This window comes from Melospiza georgiana, chromosome 3 (genome assembly GCF_028018845.1).
Source record: "Melospiza georgiana isolate bMelGeo1 chromosome 3, bMelGeo1.pri, whole genome shotgun sequence".
Classification (NCBI taxonomy): domain Eukaryota; kingdom Metazoa; phylum Chordata; class Aves; order Passeriformes; family Passerellidae; genus Melospiza; species Melospiza georgiana.
The window spans coordinates 95,782,401-95,806,040 of record NC_080432.1 but is presented as its reverse complement, the minus strand read 5'-3'; positions in this window follow the sequence as shown (position 1 = coordinate 95,806,040).

The following is a 23,640-nucleotide window of genomic DNA, read 5'->3' as shown; positions in this document are numbered from 1 at the left end:
TTTAGTTTTAAGTACATGTCTATAAATGCTTCTATCAAAATGCTGTCCGTATTTTGTAACACTTTCCTGCCCACCTGAGTATCTCCTCTGTCGCAGCGCTCAAAGTGAGGTGTGTCTAATGGCAATGCAATTTTTCTGCTTTTTGTTTACTTCTGTCATTGATTTTCTTTTAATATAGTTTGCCTGTGTCGTCCAGTAAGCTTTTTCAGAGCAGAGAGAGTGAAAGTTAGGAAGGAAGCACTTTTCTCCATGCTCTCTTGAGACGCAAAGTGGTGATTTCTGTCCCTCTTTCCTGTGCATGAGAAATGGGAGAAAGCACTGAAAAAAATGGAAGTAGGAGAGGAATGGACAGACCGACAGACTGTGAAATCCTAAAAAACTTCTTCACTTAGGTATAAAAAACACCTCTTGGAACTCATTTGACTTTATCAGGAAATTTGTTTTTCAGTGTAGTTCTCTTTCTTTGAATTGCTATTATTGAGCTATGGATGCGGAAGAGTTAAAGGCTGCAAAGAAAAAATGTAAAATATATTATGCAATTGTATTTTTTTAAACAATGCTTCAAAATGTTTAGGTACATTTGTGTTGACGCATGCAGACAAGCAATTATCTTATGTGAACTAAAGGCCTTGTAGTAAATTTACTAAGTGCAAAACAGATTTGTGCAGCATGCAAAATGAAATCAAAATATGTATTTTAATATGGTTCAACCACAAAAAAATTCTTAAGTAAAATATTTTTATGAAATTTGAAGTCATAAATTCCATGGACATGAGCCGAAATCCACTGCTGTTTTAAGTCCCAGTAAGGTATATATATATACAGGACTTTTCCTGAAACAAAGATAAGTGATTTAAAATAATAAACAGAGAAACCAAAATGCTTTTCTAATATTCCCTCAGTGCACAGCTGCCTACATGTTCACTTAAAGGATTCATTCCTGCTGAAAACACTGCTGACTTTTCAGTAGGGAATCAAAATCAGAACTATTTGGGCTGAAAGCCATAATCTTTTTTTTGGAGCAGCTGTCACAATGCCCTGTACAAGCTCTATTTATGCAGGTACTCCGACCTCTAGTTTAAATGGACCACAGATATTTTTTCAGTGCAAAGACATGATCTATTGTGCAAGTCTGCACATCTGGAGGTGTGAGTGGCAGAAGCATCTCAGCTGCATAGGTCTCTAGGATTGCAAGACAACCAAGCAGGGAAAGGAAGTTAAATGGAAGAACTTTATTTTTCTTTCCTCACTACCAATTATTCTTGGATCATTATTTCTCTTCTCTTTCTAGGCTACTAACTGACTGTTTCTTACAAGTCTCTAAATTCCCAACTATGATGGAAATGTCATACTCAATATTTATTAAGGAATTAGTGTAGAAATTAGGTGTCCAGTCTGTGTTAATCATCTGGTCTCAACCCCATAACCAGTGGATAGAAACCAGCAAATCTGAGGAGTGCTTTATTCCATACTGCAATAGATGCCTAAAACCAGTGGAATAAATAATGTTCTGAGAAGGCATCTTTCTCCATCAACAAACTATACTACCACATAGATTTTTGACAGCTCAATTTTCTATAGATAGGTTTAATATCAGATTTATGTACCAATACAATAAAAGTAGCAATCATGAGCAATGTTGCAGGATTATGGAAATAAAATAAAACAATGCTGAAGTGAATGAAATTTAAATCAGAATTTTGTCATCCTATTTAACTGACAGAGGAGAGGGAAGAAAAGGTCTTAGCCTGTTTTACTAGCTATGGGTTACTACCCGGGGCAGAGTAGAAAAAATTTCTAAAATAATACAGTAGAAATTGTATTAATTCATAGATGAGTTCTACGTCTCAGGAGATGCACTGACTCTTGGAACACAGAGCTACTCATGAAAAAAATATTAGAGACATTCTACTGTATCTCTAAGCACTTTGTTCAATTAACATTCAAAACTGAGCTAAATTACTACACTACAACATCCATAAGTAGAGTACATAATCAGCTCACTGTTTTCTTTTTGCACAGAAGACAGACAAGTATTCCCTGGTGGAGTGAATATGAATACCAAATTGGTTTCAGGGATAAAACTTTCCCTGTCTTTTAAAGTAGAAGTCCTTTACTGAACCAGTGTGTTTTATTGCTGGATAGAACTGGAAAAAGCTGCTCTTAAGTTTTTCTCACTAAGACTTGGAGAAGTGCCATGACTTGCATCTGTCTTGTACTCTGTTTTCAGTACTATGAAGAATCTTTGGAATGAAGGCAGGAATTTTCCTTATTTGCCTAAAACAAAAAGAATGGTGGCTTCCACAAAAGCCCCAGCAGCTATTAGCGCATATCACATCATATTGCTTGAGATATATTGAGGCTTTCACAGAACTCAAAAGAGGAAATATGTGCAGCCAGAGAGAAGTAGGAAACAGCAACATCCAAATGACTTCAGAGTTGAATCTCACAGACATTTCTGGGCTTCAATTCATTATTCAAGTCAATGATTTTTATTGGCATTTGTATTATTAATATTATTAGAGATTTATTTCTCCCCATGTCTGGGATATTCAGAGAAGGTTGAAAGGAAAATTAATCAGATTAATAACCAAACGTATATTTAATTTGCCCTTTGCCTTTCTTTGGACCAAGACACTGCAGAATTTCATTTAGCTCACTCCATAGGGTAGGTAAAAATGCTCTTATGACAGCATCAGATTCTGGGTTCCTGTTCAATCAGAGTTAATTTATTCCCAGTCCTGCAAATAATTTTCCTGAGTTTATTTGCTTGTTGTATTCTTTTGCACTTTAGAGTTTTACTAAAAGCTGAAAATATTCTTAATATTCTTTTGTTTCATTACAATATTGGTCATCCTAATTATTTTAAGCCAATTATTTCTATGTCTTTTGTTGCCACATTAACTATTTTTATTCTTAATTTCCTTTTAATTTCTTAATAACTTTCTCACTCAGTGTTTTATATACTGTAGAGAAATATCTGCAATTGCAATCAGGAAATTATCCCTAAAAAGACAGTTTCTGAATGGTCACATGAAAAGGATCTAAACAAGGTTTCTCTGCTTCAATCATGCAGATTTTTTACTAATTTTCTTCTTGGAAAAACTTGTACCATACTTCAGTTTTATCTGGTGTGCCATAGTATGCACAGCAGTGTAGTAGGTCTTTCCCATACAGCCTTCAACAATATGTGCCTTTCATCAGTAGTAAATCCATTTATGTGGCATGTTTTAATGTGATTTTACTTAATCTGTCTTAAAGACACATAGGTTTTGTGGGTTTTTTTTTCTTTATTTAAATAGCATGGCCAGTCACCAAGTGGTCCTTTTCACTCAGAATTGCTTAGCCCCTCTGCCTCTGCCTTCAAAGAAAATGTTCTCCCAGCGGGACATGACATCTTTTGCTTTGTAACAATACAGGCAAGTAGGTAAGGTATAGATGTTATTTTTTTTCAATTATTTTTAATAAGCACAGTCTATTCTCTACCATCCAAAGCTGCACTACTTTCCCAATAGGCTGAAAATGCCTGTGTGGTAATCTTTGTCTAAGAGTGAGTCCCATTTTTGCCTAATGTTTGCTAATCAGTTTCTTAATTTTCATTGGTGCATATTAATTTGAATAAACACTACCCCAGGATTTATCATACCACTGCCATTTTATCAAGGTCATTTTTCTGAAAGATTATATGTTGTGTTCATTTGTCACAGCTCTTTCAAAAAAATCTATCAAACTTTTTTTCTTTCACAGGTACATTTTCATCTCTTGGTCTGAAAAAAAAATTCAATTGCCTGAAAAAAAATCTCTGTAGTTTTCTCCAACAATTTGCTTCATTTATGTTATTTTTTCTCTTAATTTTCCTTTTTTTTCCCTTTTGAAAAAAATGAGAAAAAAGTTACATGTGGAATAATAAGTTGCATGTTCCATCCTATTTTTCTTATTCCCACATTCCTTTTAATCCTGACATTCAAAACACACCTAGAATTATGTCTCTGTGACAGGAAAACACACCATCCAAAATCAAAAATTAAGACTTCAAACTGTGTGAAATAACCTCACAAGTACATACATGGGCAGGTTACTCTACACTATTGTTTCACACCAGAATTTGAAAATTGCCAGAACTGTGTGGAACTCAACTTTAATTATCTGAACTGCAAATAAAATTGCAGCTGAGGAAATGGGTGTTTCATTAAATATTGCAAAAACTAGAAACATTTCTATAGCATAAGGAAGAGGGGGCATTTTGGTATCAGGCATGTGGGGATTTTTTATATTAAAATGTTTTGCAAACCATGTAGACATAACTACCAATTTGTGTCTGGCTGTTTTTTATCACCTAGAAAAGCCAGGGACCAGTAAAAAATACATAGGAAGGAATTTCCCAGAGTAATTCAACTCTTCAGAAAATTTCTTGGGTAGACAGACATCTTGTCTCTGTCATTTTAAAGCATCATATATCAGACTTTAAAAGCTGAACTCTACCTGACAGTATAACCCAGCAGCATTCACTGCGTCTACTTGCAGTTTGCAGACTGAAGGATTTTCCATCAGAGATCAACTTCCATCTAACAAAGAACAAGCAAAAGATGCATTTTAAACACCCACAAAAAGGACACGGAGCTTTAAACCAGGGTAAGGTAGAGTCATAAAGGTTGGAAGGGATCATCAAGTCCGGCTGCCCACCCAACACTACCACTGTAACCACTAAACCACATCGTCCAGGTCCAGGTCCAGACGCCCTTTATAAACACCTCCAGGGATGATGACTCCATCACCTCCCTGGGCAAGCTATTCCAATGCCTGGCCACCCTAACAGTGACATTTCTTTTCTAATATCCAATCTGAATCTCACCTGTCTTAGCTTAAGGTCATCTCCTCTTGTCCTCTCACTGCAGGCACCGCAGAAGAGACCGACCCTCACCTCACTGCAGCCTCTTCTCAGGGAGTTGTAGAGAGTGATGAGATCCCCCCTGAGCCTCCTCTTCTCAAGACTGAACAAAACCAGCTCCCTCAGCTGTTCCTCACAGGACAGGTTCTCTAGTCCTTTCACAAGCCTTGTTGCCCTTCTCTGGGCATGCTCAAGTACCTTAATGTCCTTTTTGAAATGAGTGGCCCAAAATTGGACACAGTACTCAAGGTGTGGCCTCACCAGTGCTGAGCACAGGCAGACAGCTACTGCCCTGGTATTGCTGACACAGGCCAGGACTCCCTTGGCCTTTTGGCCATCTGGGCATACACTGGCTCATGTTCAGCTGGCTGTTAACCAGCACCTCCAGACCCTTTCTGCTGGACAGCTCTCAAGCCACTCCTCCCCAAGCTGTAGCACTGCAGGGGGTTCTCATGACCCAAGTGCAGGACTCTTCCCCTCACTGAACCTCCTGCAGTTGTCCTCAGCCCATTGATGGAGTCTGTCCAGGTCTCCCTGCAGAGCCTTCCTGCCTTCCTCGATCAGATGAATGCCCCCTCCCACCCAGCTTGGTATCACCTACAAATTTACTGAGGGTGGACTCAGCCCAATGTTCAGGTCTTCAATAAGGATCTTAAACAGGAGCGGCCCCAGCACCAAGCCCTGGGGAACACTACTGGTGACAGCTGCCAGCCAGAGAGCTCCACTCACCACAGCTCTCTGAGCCTGGCCAGACACACAGCTTTTACTCTTGGAAGAGCCTACCCCTCCAAGCTGCCAGCAGCCAGCTTTTCTGAGATGGTGTCAAACACTTCACTGAAGTCTAGACTACATCCACAGCCTTTCCCTCATCAATTGAGCTGGTCACTTTGTCATAGGAGAACATCACATTGGTCAAGCAAGATCTTCCTTAGGTGTTGATATAACTGTAGTTATATCAACATATATATATATGATATGTTGTATATGTTTTATATATATATATATATATATATATAATATATATATTATATTTTACTCTATAATATATATTATATATTATGTATGTGTGTATGTATGTGTATATATATATATATATATATATATATATATATATATATATATATATAATATGTATATAAAATACCCTCTGTGAACTCTAGTTAGTGAGAACAGTGGAGAACAGTGAGAATCCAAACTGTTAAATGTCTTTGGGGGTTTCTTCACAGGAAGCTCAAGAAACAGAGTTCCATAATCAACTTCCCCCTTGCTGAGCAGGTCTTGCAGTAGGAAGTAGATCCAGCAGTTCTAGTATTATGTGTGATTATTTAGACCACCCTTAATGAAAATTGCTAATTTTACAACAGTCTATTCATATTAGGCATTCACTTTTAATTCCTAGACCTTCACAGTTGTTTTCTGAGCATATTTCAGTTAATAACTCCAGCTGGCTAGGAGTCTGCATATAAATGATTGCTGTGCCTCAGTTGACGAGTGGAAGTTGTCATTAAGCTGTAATAGCTTGATTACCTATGGTTGCTTATCTGTGAATCTATGCTTGGACTTCTCAGGTCAAGTAGATCAGCCCCACTAGAAGTGTGCTTCAGTTGTGGGTTTGAAATTAAATCAAAAATATAAGAAATTTTCTGCAAAATATTCTTAGGGTGGTGAGTGCAAGCAAGTAGTTGCATTAAGAGTAGAAGAAATTAAGCACATTTGATGTACTTGAAAAGTCTATTGAAATCCATCTTTAGGTTTTGAAACTCTAAGGATTTCTAATCATATAAAAATGAGTTGTTTTGTACTGATGGCAACATAATTATGCAGCGTAGGAAAGTCATAGTTCAAGTTGTAGTATTGTCACATTTTCAAATGTGAGGGGTCATTCAGAACACCTGTCTGTTCAGCTGCATCATTGCTTATGTTCCTCTCTTTAAATGCATGCCTGACTCATTTGTGTCCTTATCCAGAGCCATCACCACATACTCCTGGAGGCCCTTCATCCTGCTCATTCCCTCATTCCTACATCAGAAAACAAAGAGCCACCATTTCTCATTTGCATTTTGTCTCCGATTCTTGAAAGTGAGGGATTTTTATGTTTAGACCTAGAAGAAAAATGCTTTCCTTCCTTGAATCAAAACCAAAACAAACAAAAAAATAGAAAGAGGCAAATATTCTTTTCCCACCCAAATGGTTCCTATGTTTCTAAAAGCTATCTCAAAGGGGAAAAAACACCCTTTAATTTAGCACAGTGTTCCTAAATATTTTCTACATTCCCTCAAGCCTCCATGAATTAGTCAAATGGGATTACAAGCAGTTTAAAGGTGCTAGAAATCAAGCGTGGCCTCAGCCTGTCTTCTACACTCACAGGGTGAAACAAAGGTATAATTCTCAACTGTTACTAGGAGAAGAAAGTTTAATATTTTTAGAGAAACATATACTAATTTGATTTCTTTTCCTCCACTTTTTTGGTCATCTATAATTTTGCTGTTGGCTTCTTTTCCTAGCTGAACTGTTCTGCCTCCACCAAAAAAAAAAAAAAAAAATTAAAAAAAAAAAATGGTTTTTCTGATACTCTAATTATAGGCTGAATTTAGAGGAGTACTTACTGGGATGAGTTAACCATGTACATTTCTGCACACCCCAGCAAAACTGTTGTGGTTCTGGCAGTACCTCTCAACCAGCAATCAATCTGCCCAAGTCCAGACCGCAGAGACTTGAAGCGCCAGGACCCAGCACTTGGGGAATTCTCAGCCTGTCAGTTTTCCTGCCACCATGCTTCATTTCATTAAACAGGCCCTGGATTATAGAGATGTTTGCAACTTCTTCTCATTTAATAACAGCAGAGCTTTAGGTGTAACCAGTCAGAAAGAGAGAAATGCCCTTTTTTCATTAAAACTTCCCATACTGCAAATTAGAGCAGAAGCAAATTCACTGTTATGAAGTACTGAAAATGAGTGGTGCCTAAATCTCCTTTTCCTCCTTTTCCTCTTTGTGACCCTGATTGTCTTGGTTCCATATGATTCCATGATTTTGGCTGAGCATCCTCAGCTTTTTCATCGCCATGATGATCACAGCACCCACCACTGTTGAAAGCGGTGCCTGTTCGTGCCGAAGTCCTCAAGCTGGGCTAATTCACTGCCTAGAATTTGTGCAGTTGTCTCTTGTTCCCCTTGTAAAGGCAACAATGGGCTAATTTTAAGTATATAAATAGAGGGCAGTCTATGGGAGCAACTTGTCATTTAATTTCAAACATTTAATATTTACACAATGAATTTTTTTTGTTAGAAACGAGTAGTGTTACAATATGTGATTACAGTCTTAAAGGCAAAATTTACATAAAAACCATCTTGTAAATGAGATAGCTGCATTCACAAGGCTCTTGTCTGTAGAACACAAAGCTCTGCAAAAGCACATATAAGTGCTTCTAACCACCTTTTATGTACAACCAACTTACTGCTGTTGAATAATAGCTGCGGCAGTATTTGAAATAAAGAGCTCTGCTCTATAAACAGGTACACCACTGATATTTAAAAGTAATTTTAAATATTAATTCAGTAGTGGGGGAAAATATATTTAAACTGTAAAAATACTCTCTCAAATGAAAAACTTGGGATGTCAACAGAAAACAAACAAACCAAAAAAGCAAACTAATGAGCTCAACTGGAGCAGCATGGAACCAGGAGCTTAGGAATATGCTGGGTCCTGAGAAGTTGTTATGCTGACCAGAGTAGGCAGCATACATGGTTACAAAGGTGGAGAGCAGGAAAAGAAAATTATTCAACAATTACTTGCACAGTGTGAGCAGAAAACTGCTCAGTTGTTCTGGAACAGTGGTCCTCTCAGAGAAAGTGAAATCTTTGGTTTTGGTTTCCTTTTTGTGCTTGTGAGTGATTTTGCAAGTGCAAGTACTTTCTATATCTCTTCTTGAAGTGTGTAAATGTGGAGAAAATTATAAATGTTCTCTCAGAGGATGCAGTTCCCTTCTCCAAGAGGCCAAATCACTGGTGGCCACTGAATATTTTCTCATTTCATTCCTCTGAACTCACTGTTCCCATGGCAGGCGTCTGTTCACTAAATATATTACTGCTGATTTCTGTATTTTTCACTGAGCATCCTTGAATGGCTGAGGTTTTTTTCATATCTGGTCTAGTGACTCTGGAAATCAAATTTGTATTCTCCTAATCAATTTAATCAAAACTTCTTATTTACAACCAATATTTTTGAATACTTGAATCTCTCAAAGACAGATGGAGATAGGAGTTTTATCCCTATTTGGAATATTCTGGTAGCTTACTATATTGACAATACAAGATGTCAGTTATTTCAAATTTTTACACTGACATGACATTATCAGGTGTATTTAAATGATTAATTATTCATGCTTATTGCATTCTCTTTATTCCATTACATGAACAAATTGGATATTTGTTATATAAGCCATGTTTTTTTTAAAGGGAATAGCAATTTATGATGTTAGATGATCAGAGATGTAATTATCTTTCTATTGACTAGAAATTTAAAAAAAAAAAGAAACATTTTGCAATGAAATTGGGGAAGTTAATTTTAATTTAACTATTTTTGCATATTTTGTAGTATATTAGTTGAGTTAGGCCATGTTTCAACAAAAACATGACCAATGACTTATGTTGGTAGAGATAACAATCTATAAATTACTTAAGATTTAAAGTAAGGAATTTAAGGTTCTCGGGATGTTATACTCAATGTAACTCAGGTTATACTTAGCTGTAAAAAATTGAGATTACTTTATTCTTACTGAAAGTGCTAAGTGAAAAGAAGGGAAAGCTACATGAATTTTTATTTGAAAAAAATAGTTTTATGAGTCCTTGAAGTCTGTATTAGGAGCATTCCTACATGTGCTTTTGTATCAGTATTCACAGTACATCTGTGGGAATTTCCATCCCAAAATAATCTGTTTGAAATATGCAGCTGTTGCTTCTCCGCCCCTCCATCATGCCATCTTGTTTGCAAAGTGAAAGGCAGTTGCCACTTCTTGGTGAAAACTTGCAAGAACATGTGATGGAGGAGAAGTGTGGAAATTTTTAATGAAATCAGTGCTTTTCTCCAGTGTATGAGCACCATTGGCAGTGATGTCCAGAGCTGGTTCATATTCTGATCAGTAATCCTTAGTGTGGCATAAGTCTGACTCCTGGCTACTGTTGTTCATGGGAAAAGAGGTGTATAGTTCAGATATTCCTTTTAATGTTTTTTTTAACCCAAAGAAGAAAAAGATAAGTAGACACTTTATCGGAAATATTTCAAACCACTTCCAGATATGCCTTTGAAAGTCAATGGGCATTGGCAGAATTTCTTAAGAACTCAGGGCTTTAGAATTAAATAGTCAGTGGTGACATTAATACTCAGGTATTCCCCTCTAATTGCCATTTGTTCTCATTCATACCTTATAAATCTTTATTGAAAGGGAAAGATCATCTTCTCTTCAGTAACTGACATAAGTTTTGAACAATCAAGTATATTGCAGTATATGGAATAGGGAAAAAAGTGATCTACAGCAGGTAATTGGCACAAGATTTTCAGTTTTAAAACTTTATTAAATGTGATCTCAGAAGTTCTTTTTGAAAAAGAACATTTGAATTAGTATACTCTATTGCAGCCAGTAACTATACTTTATTAAATGTTTCCAGACAGTTCACTACCTCTGTCCTAAAAATGCATTTGTTCAGGAGTTCATATTAGAGCCAAACCTAAATAGGTGTCAAAATTCTATATAGACACATAAAAATTGAAGGTTGTTCTTCTTTGCCATGTGGTAGTTGAATTTTTATTGAAGCTCTTTGGGGTTTTGCATATTGCAGGTTTCTTTCCTTTTTGGAGGAAAGTAGTACTGAGGGACACAATGCAACAAAATGAGCTCATATATGTTATTGTCCTAGTATAGGGAATTACTTGCAAGTGACCCTGTAATGATCAAAATAAAACTAACAAAATTTTTTCATACTCATGGTGTGGTATTCATTATATATTTTACTACACATTTTATGTGTTTCAGTTGGCAAATTAAAAAAGACATCTGAAACGCAGCAATTTTTTGTATGTGCAGCTTTGCTTTTGTTCCTTTTTTATGGGAAATGCAGCCTCTCAACACGTGCATGATTATAGATTTGCATAGTGTAAAATTACTGTAATTTTATCTGTTCAGGAAGTCAGAAAGGGATTCAATAAGTAGTAAAAATTAAACCAGGAAGTAATATAAAGGCAGAGTGTATATATTTTGCACTTTTAAATAACCTTTTATAACAAGAATCTATTATCGTACAGTATACTGTAATTCACTTTGTAGTGATACTCTTGCTATTGTCACAGTATCGTCTTTAAATCTGGATATGAATGGTTTATATATGTACACACTTCAAAAGTGATTTCTACAATGGAATATGTGCTCCCTTTCACTGTTATTAGCATCCAACTGGAGAAACATTCACCAATTATTTTTTTTATAAATTATGAATGTACAGTGTAAATTAGCAAATCAAATATTGGAGCAATGAAGAGATGCACTTTAAAAATGTAAAAGTGTATATCTCCAAGAGTGTTATTTTGTATAGATGTTTTTGAATAAAGAATTTATTGCTCATTAGTGGGGGGTTTTGTCATTTATGAAATAAATATAATGTATTTGAAAGAAGCTATTTTTTATATTTTTATCATCAGTGATTTTAGTGGGTTTCTTACTTTTTAAAATTAAGCTTTTGGAATTAGAAAAGTGAAGGACTTAGTCACGTTTTCCTTTTCATTCACTAAATCATTGTTGGCTTGATCTAGTTGCTGTGAGGAAGCCAAGGTGTGAGCCATGATCAGCCCCTTTTAGCAATCAGCCAGCAAAAGGACATTGCCACAGCATCTTCCTCCAGTCAACAAGATCAATTTGGCCATGGAAATCAAGGTATGGAGAGAGGGGAACATAGCAAGGAATTGGAAGCACTTCCATTTTCCATGGTTTAAATGCAGCCAGTTGATATTTACTGAAAGGCGTAATGACCACAGTATACATTTGCTTCAGTCAGAGATTAGTGCTGAAAATCTGAACTGAAAAGTACTAAACAGCAAAATGTCTGCAGCCTTCAAAGCTGGGCATAATTCAGATTTGTAATCTAAGATTTCTTCTAGATTTGTGCCTTGCTTTGCTAACAGAGAAAAAATGTGGCACATTAGGACCAAGTCACCTCTACCAGGCAGATGTTTGGAAAAAGAGACTTCAGAAAAGTTTTATAAACAGGGTGGGTTTTTTCTTTTTAAATGTCTTCTAGTATATCTAGCTTGTAAGAAGAAAACACAGTTATATTCAGAAGGAAAAGTATAAATCCTGAATTTAAACCTAATAGAAAAACAGTGTGTGCTTTAATGGAGCTGGGGTTGCTGTCTTAGATAATGACCATAGCAGTGTCATCAAAAACAACCTATAAATTGTCTTTAAGGTAACACTTTTCAGTCACCCCTCCTTTTAGTCTTTGAATCCAGAGTTGTCCTAGTCTCACAAAATTGAATCAGAAGTAGGACTTAGACAACTAATCTGAAAGCACAGAATGAAAAAGCAGTCACAGAAAAAGTCTTTTTTCCACGGAGAGTATAAACCTTTGGACATCTTTAATACCCCAAATTTCCCACATACTCTCATGTGTTCTCCACGTAGGCAGAGGCCAGCTGGGAGGAAGGCTGCTTGGTCAGCAGAAATTTCAATGCTACAGTGCAATTTTAGAGTGCAGTCAGACTCCCCAGAGATGACATGGCAGCTGCAATTTCCATTAAAATATGTCCTGGCAGGTGGGGAAAGGCAGTGTCACACCAGCATTTAACTGCCCATTGGTTACAGCACTGGGCCCAAGGGGAAAATGTTCTTCTAGAAAGTGAGCTCCTAGAGCAGAGAAATTTATGGATGCATGTCTGAACCTCTTCTCTGTGCAGGGCTGCCCCTGAGCAGAGGCAGCAGAGGAGAGCGTGTACCTGCACTGTGGGTGGCAGTCTGGCGTTTCAGGTCCAGCAGTCCCTCAGAGGTCAAGTTCAGTGTCCAGCCTGGAGGGACCAATGAGGCAGGAAGGACAGGGCAGGCAGCTGGGGGCTCTGTACTCCTTAAGCATTGACTTCTCTTTGCATGTGCCCAAGCCCTTGAGTGCAATGCCATAGCTGCCTCTATGGTCTCAGGAGGCTGCTGGGAATAACAGCACTTTGTGGGCTCCTGCTTGAGGTTGTGCCACTATAGAGGAGAGGAGGCAGATTCCCTGGAGAGGGAAAGCAAACACAGCTGAAGGTGCAAGCTTTGGTAACCCAGCAGGCAGGGCAGTCATCTGGGGAGGTGTAGCCCTGAGCTCTGGTTCCAAAGACAAATATGCAGAGATGTGAGGAAGGTCTCATTTATCTGCAGCTAAAGTGCATTTTACTATGACATATTGGACTTTTACACTTCCCTGTGGTACTAAAATTGTGCTTCACAGGCAATAGATGTAATTGCATTGCACTAAATTATACTAACTATTTCAGGTGGTTTGTTCTACTTCATGCTTGGAATGACAGAGCTGAATTACTTTCTGCAGTATGCACCTCAAAAGAGAAGAAAATTCGTGGTTATTGGGAAAATAAAGTGGGGTTTTTGCAACTGCATAAAAAATGTTAAGACAGTGGCAAATTTTAAAGTATTAGCATTTATTCTTTTCTTATGATTTTTAATACTAGCTGGTGTTAGTTGCAAACTTAGTGATTTGTGCAAAAGAAAGAAGCTGTTCTTCGCAGTTCGTTTTTCATTAAACTAGATTGTACTCAGTCTGAACTCCAGCCTATGAACTGGGCTAGCAGCATTGCACCTGACAGAGAAATGGGTGGGTTAATTTTTAAGTACCCAAAGAGAAGAGGTTTTCCTTTTTTCTCTTCTGAGAGCTGGACTTTGTTGTTCATATGCAGCCTTGTTTAATGATTCAGGTGCAGCTTTTGTGCATCCAAAGGGGGAACTTGGTGGTGTCAAAAGTAGAGCAAGAAGAGCTCAGGAGTACTTGTCCTGAATCTCTGCCATCTGGGAAACTCCCATTGCATGAAATACTTATTGCCTACCCAGCAGAGAGGATTTTAAAGCATGTAACTCCTTCTTTTTTCTATACAAAATTGTGATGGAATTCAAGGGAATAGTTAAATGACAATCAAAAGAGATCCACAACAGAAGAACTAGTGTAGGGACAAAAAATATTAAGAAAAACAGAGAGGGAGAAGGAGAGGGAGGGAGTGATGGAGGTAGAAAGGCTGAGCAAATGGAGGGTGGGAGCATGGGAAAGGGCTGGAAAGTGAAAATAGAATGAGATCTGAAAGAGGGGGATACATGATGATACTGAGGGATGTAAAGGTTGGAGAGGTAAGTGTAGGGAGGGTGCTCTTGCCTGGAATATTGGCCAATACCTGTACCTCTGGATGAGAATTAGAGGGATGCTCCCTCTCAGACATTAATGCTGAGCATTTGGAGGTGTGTTACTGGGGTGAGGGAGCAGGAAGTAGGATGGAAACTCTGAGTAGAGCTGGGTCAAAAGGTGTTGTCAGGAAAGACATTTCCTGGTGATGCAGGTAAGTTGATACAAGTTTTTTACAAGCATAAAATTATTCAAAAGTAATAGAAAAAGATCAAAGCTGGAAGGAAGGACCTTAAAAGGGTATGGTCTCATATTTTAATTTCTTGCCCAGAATACTTAAATCTTATCAATTTTCAGAGTTGTTATGTTGTAATTTGTCCTCTTATCCAACTCAGACATTAGGTGTATTCACTTTAAGGAAAGGATGAGACAGTTATATGTGAAAGTTTTGACCGATGTGGGGAACACAGAAAGATGAAACTTCAGGAGATAAATGAGATCAAATACAGCTGGAAAGAAAAGAGGAGAAAGTTATCAAAGGTTTCAACAAAAACTAGTGAGGAAAAGCAAAGTGAGAGCAGTCTGGTACAGATGCAGACAGCTAAGTTGCCTGAACCTATTGGCTTACACACATGGGTCAGGTTAACACTGACTCATAAAGCAGGTTTAAATGGCAGACCACAACTTCATTTTTGCAAAAGTGTTGTATCTAAACATATGCAAAGCCTCTTGAATAACAGTTCTTTGTCATTTCATTCTTATCTATTTAATTCTCTGAGCATTTTATTTTTGAGAATTACTGTAGTTGATCAATACAAAATATTCTGAAATATAAAAAAATAGTATTAGACATAGGATGTTACTAATAACATTTTTCATTGAGGACCTTTCACATTTCTGTAAGAGAGCCATGCAACTACGAGACCGTGTTCCCGTGCCCCTTCAGCATTCCATCATTTTTTTAAACAGCACCTGGCCTCCAGATCTCATATTCAGAGTCTTCAGTACCCAAAACAGCAAACTGGTCATTTCACTGCATGGGATTAGCCACAAAGTGTTGGGGTCTTTTGGGAAGAGATGAGTTCTCTGTTTCCTGCAACTACTCCTTCTTGAATACCCGCATTTAATCTATATATCCCTGGCATTCTCAGGGCTAAAGGAGCATATGCATACCTGTGCAAGGTTGTACATACTGGAATATCTACAGCTTCATGCACATCTCCTCCATGTCTCTCAGAGAAACATTCCTGCATCTGCTGTCCTGCAGCCAAAGTGAGGCATCTGTTAAACCATTACCCAGACCTGGCACATGTACTATTTTAAAAAGAATGTTATGGCACAAGCAGTGGAGTGCAAAAGTCATCACAATCTATGGTCCCTGTGGGGCTTTAGCCATCTGCTTGCTAATTATGTATACCACAGCCTGGCTGTTGTACAGAAAACAAACATTGCTGCTGGCAGGTTTGTTCTGCCATATAATTACTGCAAACTGGCACAGGCAGAATTCCAGGAAAGTTATGTCTTTTTCTGCCCATTGCTGTTACCATTTTTGTGTGTTCCCCCTTTAAAAGATCCACCTGTTCTTTCTGCCACCTTGTACCTTGTTCTAACCATCTGCCTTTTCCAGCCTGTGCTAATCTCTCTCTCCAAGAGTCAGAGCACATCACATTACCTAAAACATGCTTTCTATGGGGAAGCAACTTTGTTCATATTAAGCTAGTGTTGATACAGCAGTGGTGTATTTAGCATCTTTGTGCATATTGAGCTAATGTTGATAGGTCAGTGGTGTATTTAGCAACTTTTCTGCAACCTTTCATAAAAGTCATCTATGTAATAAGGCAGATATGTTCACTGCCTGGGGAAATGAAGCTGTTCTTTGTGTGAGATTAGATCTCATGAGGTGACAGTTAATTCAGAGCAGTCAACACTTCTTTGTGGTCAAATCTCCATGAAATACCAGATTTGCACTCATCAGCACTTTTCTCTCCATTATTTTTCCATGTCTGGGAATAGCTCTCCCTTCTGCCCAAGTAGCTGTTAACAGGGGACAGCCCACTGCATTCATCTGTTACAGACAGGCTGGAGTCAGAACAACCTGTGGGAATGAGCACTGAGGCAATGTCACAGACTGCTAGGTCTGGTGTTGCACTAGCCATTCTCTTGCACAGCCACACAAATGTGATGACTTTTTATTAATGAAAATTCAGGTACTTGGGTGCTATCACATGCAGCAACTGAAAAAAAAGGTGAGGATCTAAAACTGTCTGTGCCTCAGGGAGAAGAGAATATGGACATCATTCTCAGATTTATGTATATTGAAAAAAGCTACCTGTTGTCATAATATTATTTGGTTTTAAATTATATATGAAGATTATAAACATGTCTGTATGAGTTACACGCTCAACTTCACACCCTACTTAATAATTTCTGCAGGGAGAGAAGTAATTTCTTATTCATGGTCCTTCAAGAGTATTACATTATATTTGTCATGTCCCAAAGCTTCTGTTGGTCCTGTTGTCAGTGTGTTCTTATTCATGAATGGATACCCAAAACAAATCGATTGATCATGTCCTCCTGCTAGAGCTATGGGAAGTTCATTTTGCCCTTCAGAGTGGTCATCAGGAGAGCCTGGTACTATTCTATCACACGGTTAAGAGTCTGTCTTCCATAGTGGCCACATTCAATCACCTTGAAAAACTGATCAGAGAGCCCCCTTTATAAACCAAGCTGTTTCTCTAGTGAAGACCTTTTCATCGCTCCCATACAAGTAAATTAAACTAAACTATATTAGGAAATGGCTGGGACTTGGGTTATTGCTGCCTCTAAGGTAAATTTGTGAAAATTCTCTGTGATGTATTTTTGCCCCAGGCCAGTCATTAGTGTGCTGAAATGCCTCTGGGCATGGCTGAAGAATTAGCACAAGCCAGATGCTGTTTGCTACAGGCTGTGTAACTGCGCTCATCTGGATGTGGAGATCTCCCGTAGTACGGATGGAATCTGTAGTGTTTCACGCACCTTTAATTCACTCTGCGGAAGCAGCTTTCCATTTCAGGGACTCCAGTGTTTATATACAATCTTCACCAAATGAAGCTGTAGATATTCCAGTATGTACAACCTTACACAGGTATACATATGCTCCTTTTGCATTGGTACCATGCACCAGAGAAAGGCATCCATGTCTTCCATGCATGCCTTGTGAATAAGAAGTTCTTTAATTTGTGATGGCCTTGTTGAAATCTAGAAAAAGGAGCTGGGAATCAAAATCCTGCACATTTTCACAGTAAAATCATGGTATGGACTTACAGCCCTTAATATTACAGTAACATATATGGGTGTTTTGTGGCCATTAAGCAGTCCAATGAAATAAGGTTAGAACTCTTTTTGGGATCACATGTTGCCAGGAGACTACAGCTACAAAAGCCAGTTCCCATGAAATGGCATTTCACTCAAGTGTTTATTCCTCATTAACACAAATTTAATAATTTCTCAAGTGAACTGTGATACTCTCAGGAGGCAAAAGTTCTGCTGCCAAATACCATCGATCTGAATTGTGCATAGATTTGGTTTTTTCTGTTGTTGAAGAAAGGGCTACCTTGCGCATCAGGGATCAAGTGCGTGCCTGGAGAAACGAGGGGTACATTGTTAGAGAAAACTGACATAGATGGTTCTCTAACTGTGGTGCCTACAATTATATGCAAAAGCATCCTGCTGGTTTAGAGCAATGAGCTGATCTGCCAGACAAGATTACCCACCCCAGATTACCCACAATTAAATGCCACCTACCATTACATACCCTGCAATAAGCTGCTGTGCAGAGAAGAAGCCAGACTGGTGGTCATGGAAGGGGGATGCCCAGGCAGAGCTCGCTGCTGCCTGCAGAAGAGCAAGGCTGGGGAGCTGGGCAGGAGCACAGGAAGGGCAGCAGGTAAGGGCTGCACACCAGTCTGCAGGAGGAGTAATGAGAAGATGGGGGTGGTTGCGGAGGTGAGGGGTGGAAGGGGAAAAAAATGCTGTTCTTTCTGTAAATTCTTGGGTTTGTTCTCCTTCTCACAAAGAGCTGGTCTGACAGGAGACTGGGACCCAAGGGTATTGTATGCAGGAGCCCTGAACTCAGGCAGGCCTTGGGGGTCAGCACCCTCTGGAGAAGGCTTTCTTTCTTCTCTTTCTTCTTCACTATGCACCCTTGTCCTGTAACCACTTTCAATTTTTAATTGGTTTTTACTTTTTTGCAATTTGGGAGATATTTTTTTTTTTATTGCCAGAGATGTTTAGTTCCAGTACAGCTCACCTTACACCTTTTTCTGCAGAAATGAAAACTTGCTCCCTACAGTTGGTTTTTTTTTTTTAAATGTAAATGCTCAACCACTTATAACACCAAACTCCAGCATTTTCACACCCAACCAAGAACCTTCACTTCTTTAAGCCTCACATTGTAAAGGCTTACTCACAGTCTGCGGGTCTCAAAAGTGGGTATCATGAACTTGTAGCAGAGTTACCAATTCCAAATATTGACAGCAAGGGGTTTTATTTGGTTTTCTTGTTTTCATTTGTTTGGCTGGGGGATTTTTGGTTTGTTTTTTTTTTTTTTTCTGTTGTTATTATTTTCCTTTTATATCTCAGGGATGCACATTATTTTGTCTTGCCGGAGTACTCACCTGAAAAGTCTGTTGAGAATCAGTGATAAATGATTCCTTTATATATTTTTCTTTCTCCTGAGCCTCAACTTCTCCAGATTCTCTTATCACATTTATTGTCTATAAAATTTATTTCCAGACACCACTTTATATTTGACTGTATTAAAAAAGGGGTTTTTAATTTATCAGTCTACAATGTTTCTATTATTAATTTTGCCTCAGTTAAGGTATGAATACTTCAGTAAAAAATGTATTCTTTTTTTGTGTCTATCTCTGTGTGTGCCTATCTCTGTGTGTGTGAGTATGTGTGTATATGTTTTATGTATGTTTACGTACAAATACATACACATACTCTTCCCTGTTCCTTCACTCATTTAGTAACCTCAGCTTATTTTTCACAAAGTATTGATTCTTATTAATGCTCATTTAAATGTGATAGGTTTCATGCATGCTATTAGCAACTATTTAATGCTGCATGATTATTAATTCTTATGTGCCTTTTGCATCTGGAGAAATAAGAAACCTGTAGTATCTCCTGTTTGCTCAGTCTGAGAGTTTTCTAAAATGTACTTTAGCTACAGAATGCTTTGAACCCATCAGGGCATTAAAAACAACAGTTCAAGATTTTTGGAAGCTTGACATGACGTCAAATAGCCAAGATGTTTTTATTACTCAGCCATAAGGCTCACTTGAACACTAAATATTCCAGAGAGTAGTGCTTTGTGACCTCTTAATATCAGCACTCATGAAGAATGTTTCATTTAACTTCTTCAGAGCATTTACTTTTCTGATTTGTGACAGGCTAATGGAAATTTGGAAGCATACTCATTTGCCTGAGTGAATATGAATTTGGATGAAACAGTTCAAGAGTAACTCATCAGATTTAAAATGTGGTTTTCAATTAACAAAATGTGTTTATAATGTAGGATGTGTCTAGTGAACAGTCCATTTAATGAGCTGGTCGTCATCTTGAGATCAGCAAACATCACTGGCTGTTTGTTTCCCTTTACTTCCCCCTTTTTCAAACTAATAACTCCAAATCCAAAATTATTTTTTATTATGTTAATATCTATCATTGCCTTTATCTTTGAATTGATAAAAAAAATTAAAAATTAAGTAATAAAGTTGGAAAGTCAATGCCATACCTGGGAAAATGCACCTACCAGGCAGGTCACTAAAGCAGAACAGCAGAAAGCATTTAAGTCTGAGGAGGAATTCAAGCACTGCTCTCCAAGTTATTGCAACATTTGTGTCTACAGAGGGGCTTCCACATCACAGCCATCTGTAATGCCTCATTTTGGGCATGGTATACATCCTAAAAAAGCCCAGGCTTTTAGTTTCAGACAGTGCAGAGAGTAACACTCCTCAGAAAGGACTGTACTGATGTTGTCCTACTGAGATATCTGACCCAGCTCGTTAGAGCAGTTGAGAACACACAACTACCATGAAATGCTCTTCATGATATAGCATTCACACTGATCTGCAGGGCAGATTCTCTCTCCATTATGATTCCCTGTTCCTCTTCCTTCATATATTTCACCACCTTTTCTTGAGCATTTTGACTACACCACCTTTTTTTCTTTTATATAATGGGTACAAAAAGCAAACATTGTCACTGTCAGGATCTTCCCAATAAGTTGGTCCTGGGAGGCAGGAGGTCAAAGACATTGCCCAGATCTTAGTGCTATCAAAAGAACTTCTGAAGTGAGATATCCATTTGTCATGATCCCGACCATGGAAATATTTCACTACAAAAGCAGGACAGAAACATCTGCCATCTTCTGAGTATGGTAATGAATCACTGTCATTATTTGCACTTCCCAGTTTTCTCTCTGGAATTTTAAACTCTTTTGTGGATTTGTCATTAACCATGCTGAGAGCCTCATTCACAGCAGGCTGAAAATTAAAATTCATCTGTCATAATTTAATTATATGGTCATTGTTTTTGTTTGGCTAAATACATTTCTGTTTTCTCCTCAGCTACAAAAGTACATGTCTTGTTAGTATTTGATCAGTTTTATGACTACATGACATATGGTGTATCTACTGACCATCCTTAAACATCCATCCAAGACATAGATTTCATAATACAAAATTGCAGCAGTCTCTGCAAGAAGGCCATGCATTGGAAGAAGGCAGAAAGTTCACCATTAAGCTTGCAATTAAAATGATCTGTCTGAAAGAGTCTGAGTTTGGTCTGAAACTAGTGCTCTGTGAAGATGAAAGATTAATTTTCTGTCTCATTTTAGAAGGAAAAGTTTTTGTGATTCAAGCCACTGAATTTCAGACCTTCTATAGACCTTAAAAATTGTTCATCTGTTCCACATCCTTTCACATAAATCATAATTTGCTCATTAGTTAAGGCAGAGTTTTCAAACAGTGATATACAGGATTCGCATGAATTCAGACACAAGAAATTGAGTGGGTTCTTCTCTGCAGTTAAATTTAACTTACATAGTTTTTTTCTGCAAGTTGGGTTACTCTAAAACAGAGCATCTGAGATATTCTTCCTGTAATTAAGAGTTTTTAATGCTTGCTTGCATGAGATAAAACATCACTTGGGGTTTGAATCAACATTTTAACAAGACAATCGCATGTTCTGTAGATGTTACATGCTACCTGCTTCTGAGAAAAATTATTTACCTGAGAACATGAGTTCAGCATCATACACTAAAATTAGTATGTAATGACCAAATCTAACTCTGATCCAGCATGTCCAGATCCCTCTGTAGAGCCTTTTTACTCTCCAGCAGATCAACACTCCCACCCAAATTAGTTTGATCAGCAAATTAGCTGAGGGTGCCTTCAATGTTCTTGTCCAAATAATTGATAAAGGATTGGCCTCAGTACTGAGCCCTGGGGAACCCCACTAGTGACTGGCTATCAACTGGATGTGGCAGCATCCACCACCACCCTCTGGGCCTGCCCAGCCAGCCAGTCCTAAGAACTATTTAGCATTATATCTTTTATTTGACAAGAACAACAACAACAAAAAACCAAAAACCAAACAAACAAAAACCCAAACAAAAGAAAACAAACAAACAAAAAAAAAGAAATAAAAACACAAAGCGCAAAAAAACCCCACAAGCAATAGTTAATGTTAGGAGAAGCCTTTAAAAAAAAGGATAAGAAAAATTCCAGCCATACTTAATTTGTGATTCAGGAGTCCCTATTGTAAATCTTGTACCTCACAGGCCTTTATATATTTTTATTCCATAAAAGTTTGAAAACATTTAAATGAAACTTACATGAAATTTTTTACAAGACACAAGCTGTTTCATGGTATAGCTTTGTGTTGTCTAAATAACAGTACATTTTTGTTTGTTTTCAACCTGTGTGAGCCTTAGTTCTCTGCTGCAATAGGCAGTGAATGATTGTTCCTATTCTCCTTCTTCATCCCATTTCTGGCTTCAGACACCTCTACAAGGTCTTCTCTATCTTACGAGAGTGATAGCAAAAACAAAACTTTCTAATAAAATTTAATTGATTCCAGGAAAAAACTTAAGTACTTAAAGTAAGTAGAAGTAATTGCATCATTGAAACCCAGCTAAATTGATCATCCTACTTTTCTTTCACCCTTTCCTTGCCTTTTTGACGAGTGATATTTTGCTCAGCATATTAAAATGAGGCTTATTGCTGTTGCTTCTATGTTGTTAAGCTGGAACTTCAGCAAAATTCCTTCTCTTGAAGTATTGTGCAGTTATGTGCACTTTTTGCCTTTTCTCTTGCAAGAGTGCTCTTCAAGCTTTAAAAGCCAGAAGAGACTAGAAACTAATTTTTCTATTATAGATTAGACATCCATATTAACAGTGTCCTTCACGCTTTGCTAGACCCCAGGATCGTCACTAAATGCTATAAAATGGTGTAATCTTCTATCAAAAATAGCTCCTGCAGCAGCACAGAGTTGTGTTGGATGTCTCTCATTCTAATCCAATGCTTGTAAGAACTGATGATGCCTCAGAGAGCCTGGCAGGGCTGCAGGCTGCTACAGTGCAAATGTAAGTTGTTTTGAGATTACAGAATTGTGTCCGTTTCCTGTATCAAATATCATCTGTGTAATTGCATAATATTTTGAGTATGAGTTAATTTTTCTAAATACAATAGTAGCTTTGCAGAAATTCGTATTTGTGAGTAATCTGAAATTCTATTGTTTTGAGATATTTCATTGAATAGAATTTATTTTTTTATTATCAACTCAGAGATTTATAGGTCAGTCTTTAATTTTTAAGGACACAGATACAGCATTGGTCTTCATGTGCAGATTTAAATCTTGAGAATATACCAAATTGAACAAGTCAATTTAAAATTTAATAATATTAATATGTTTAAGGTTTACTTCTGCTATTGTCAAGAGTTTTATTTAGCATAAAAACTGTTTTATACTGGTCTTGTACTCCATGTTTAGACCATCATTGATCTGTGCAGATTCACTGCTGGGCATGAAGGCTGAAACCCTTTCTGCAGGAAGAATGGATTAAGACAGAGAGATAACAGAAAATCTGGAACAAAGAGGGCACATTCAGCAGGATATTCCTTGAAATTTTCTGCACTTAAAATGGCAATATGTGAATCTCAGAATAAAAAAATTAAGACTGTTCTTGAGCAACTAATTTTTACCCTCTTAATTCTCTTTAATGAGATTTAGATAACAAGATTCTGAATGAGGTCCAGTAAGAATAGGAATTCATCTGTGCCTGCCTATGTGAGTCCAGTGTAATTAAGACTTTGCACAGGTTTTAGCTAAAACTGTGTT